This window comes from Otolemur garnettii, unplaced genomic scaffold (assembly GCF_000181295.1).
Source record: "Otolemur garnettii isolate 467f Iridium unplaced genomic scaffold, OtoGar3 scaffold00208, whole genome shotgun sequence".
Taxonomy (NCBI): Eukaryota; Metazoa; Chordata; class Mammalia; order Primates; family Galagidae; genus Otolemur; species Otolemur garnettii.
This window is the reverse complement of record NW_003852603.1, coordinates 1838825-1841980: the sequence shown is the minus strand read 5'-3', so window position 1 is coordinate 1841980 and position 3156 is coordinate 1838825.

The window sequence follows — 3156 nt, the reverse complement described above, 5'->3', positions numbered from 1 at the left end:
AGCACCTTTGCAAGAATGGCATGAATACCATCTTGTTACCTCCCAAATACAGGATTTTATTTGTTTGCAGACATCAAGTCAATAGACACAGCCAAGTTAGTTGTAGCAAGTCAGTTTATTACTTGGCACAAGTAAGGAACACAGTAGGGATAGTTCCCAAAACAGTGTGTCTCTGAATAGGCAGATGAGACTGGTTTTATAGTCAGAGGGTAATGAGGTACCGTCTGATAGGATCTTTCAATGGGGTGATCCCATGGCTCAAACTGATTGGTTCCTGGATCCTGGCCATACAGTGTCCACTTCTTAATTCTGTCCCTACTCTTTTGGGACAGAAGAGCCCCAAAGAGTCCCTTCCAAGCCTTTAGGTTCCAACCATCTTTGGATGCTTGGTTCATCTGGGCATAAGGGGCTGACCTTCAAGACCACTGCTCTGATCTCAGCTCCCAGTGCTCCCTCCCTGGCCCACTTTATCTAGCCCCCTTGGCTTCCTCTATTCTTTTTTTTTTTTTTTTTTTTGAGACAGAGCCTCAAGCTGGCCCCCGGGGTAGAATGCCATGGCATCACAGCTCACAGCAACCTCCAACTCCTGGGCTCAAGCGAGTCTCCTGCCTCAGCCTCCCAAGTAGCTGGGACCACAGGCACCCGCCACAACACCTGGCTATTTTTTTTGGTGGCAGTAGCCATCATTGTTTGGCGGCCCAGGATGGATTCGAACCCGCCACCTTAGGTGTATGTGGCTGGCACCTTAGCCACTTGAGCCACAGGCGCCGAGCCGGCTTCCTCTATTCTTCAGATGAACTGGACATGCTCCTACCTCAAGCCTTTTACATTAATGGCATCTCTACCTAGAACTCCTTCCCCCCAAATTCACCAGCTTTGCTCCTTCACTTCCTTAAAAGTGCTGCAGAAACGTTTTCATGAGGCTTTCTCTATCAGCCTGCTGAAAATGGAAACTACCATCCCAAGTGCCCTTTGCCCCTTGCTGTTTGATTCCTATCATTGCATTTATTATCTAACACTATCTACTGTACTAGAAAGTATCAAGACTGGGGGGTTTTCTTTGTTTCCTTCATTGCCTTTTCGCAAATGCTTAGGACAGAGATTGTCATGGGCTGTATGTTCAATAAATATTTGTGGTTGTATTTTTTTAGACAGAGCCTCAAGCTGTCCCCCTAGGTAGAATGCCCTGGCATCACAGCTCACAGCAACCTCCAACTCCTGGGCTCCAGTGAGTCTCCTGCCTCAGCCTCCTGGGTAGCTGGGACCACAGGCACTCGCCACAACACCCGGCTATTTTTTGATTGCAGCCGTCATTGTTGTTTGGCGGGCCCAGGCTGGATTTGAACCCGCCACCTTAGGTGTATGTGGCTGATGCCTTAGCCACTTGAGCCACAGGCGCTGAGCCATAAATATTTGTTAAATGAATAAAAGAAGTAATTTTAGCAAGGATTATATTTGGCTGTGAGTAATAAAGACTTACAAATTAGTGGCTCCACTTTTTGTGTGTGTGATGTTCACTTCGCATATAGAAGACTAGAGGCAAGTAATTCAGATCTGGCATATTATCTTGGTGGTCTCCAAAACCCGGTTTCTATACTGTTGACTTTCTGCGCTTTCTGCTTTCCTAAGGTCACTTCATGGCCCAGTATATCTATTAGAGCATCAGCCGCTACTTCCACACTATAAGCAGTAAGAAGGAAAAAAGATAAAAAGGGCACCCCCCTTTTTGTAGAAACTTCCCAGAATTCCCATATAGAGTTTCTGCGTTTATCTCACTGATAAGAGTCATACTGCTGCAAGAGAAACTGGGAAATGTGGTCTGTTCTTGAATTGTGTGCTCAGCTAAAACATTGGGGCTCCTTTACTAGGGAAGAAGGGGAGAGTGGAGATAACCAGCAGTGTCTGTCAGAGGGAGATGCTATTACTGTCTCATCCCTAGGAGCTAGAGGAATAAGCAATCTGACCTAGCCCTTTGCCCTCAGGCTACATGACACATCACTTGTGTGTGAGGTTGAAGGAGAGAACTGGGGCGTTTCTTGTTGCTTCCTCAATATCACAGAGGAAATGCAAACCACAGAGGGCGAAGTGAAACAAATGAAAGCTGTAGAAAATCCATTCTGGACATTCCTTACTGCCCAGAGCCTGGTTCTGATGGACAAGACAGCCCCAAGGGCCCTGGCATCTATTTTAGGAAAAGGCTAAATATATTGAAGTATATTCATGGGAATAATACAGTACCACATGGTAACATTATTGATTTCTCTATCAGCCCTGTGATAGAGTAAAAGACACTTACCATTATTTTATAATGATAAAGATTGACCAGTTACGTATGTTTTTCAGATAATAGTGTACTCCTTGAGTTAAACCATGAAAAAATGGGGTAGAAAATGACACAAGCTTGACCAGTGGTTCTTAACCTCTCTTGGGCTATATGTGCCCTTAGAGATTCTTTAGGAATAGTATAAAGCCTCTCTCTACAACAGTGGTTCTCAACCTTCCTAATGCCACAACTCTTTAACACAGTTCCTCATGTTGTGGTGACCCCCAACCAAGTTGCTACTTCATAACTGTAATTTTGCTACTGTTACGAATCGTAATGTAAATATCTGATATGCAGGATGTATTTAGGTAGCCCCTGTGAAAGAGTCATTCGACCCCCCAAGGGTCGTGACCCACAGGTTGAGAACTGCTACCCTAGAAAGACATCTGCTGCTACTCACAAACCTTGGCCTGTCACCTCAGGGAGCTCATGGACTGCCTTGAAGCCCATCTATTAGTCCAGAAAATTCAGGAGAGTTTTTGAGAAATATTCTAAAGAGGAAACACAGTGTAGGGATAAATGAATAGTCCCACAATTCCTCATACACAGAACCAAGATCAGAGTCCCTATCACAGTAGTATCAGTGTAACATGGAACCATATGGACTATTAAAAAAAATACAAGTGGTCTCGACAGCACATACAGGACTGCAGCTTATTTTTATTCAATTCACTCAGCAGTGTCTCTTGGAGATTTTTCCATTTTTCGTAAGCATGGTACATTGTTTCTACAATTCTGATCTGGTTGTTTTACTTCCAGAGAAAGAAAAATGAGCCATAGAAGATTCAAAAAGGGAAAATAAGGGAATCAAGTTTTGGGTTTTTTTTTTTTTT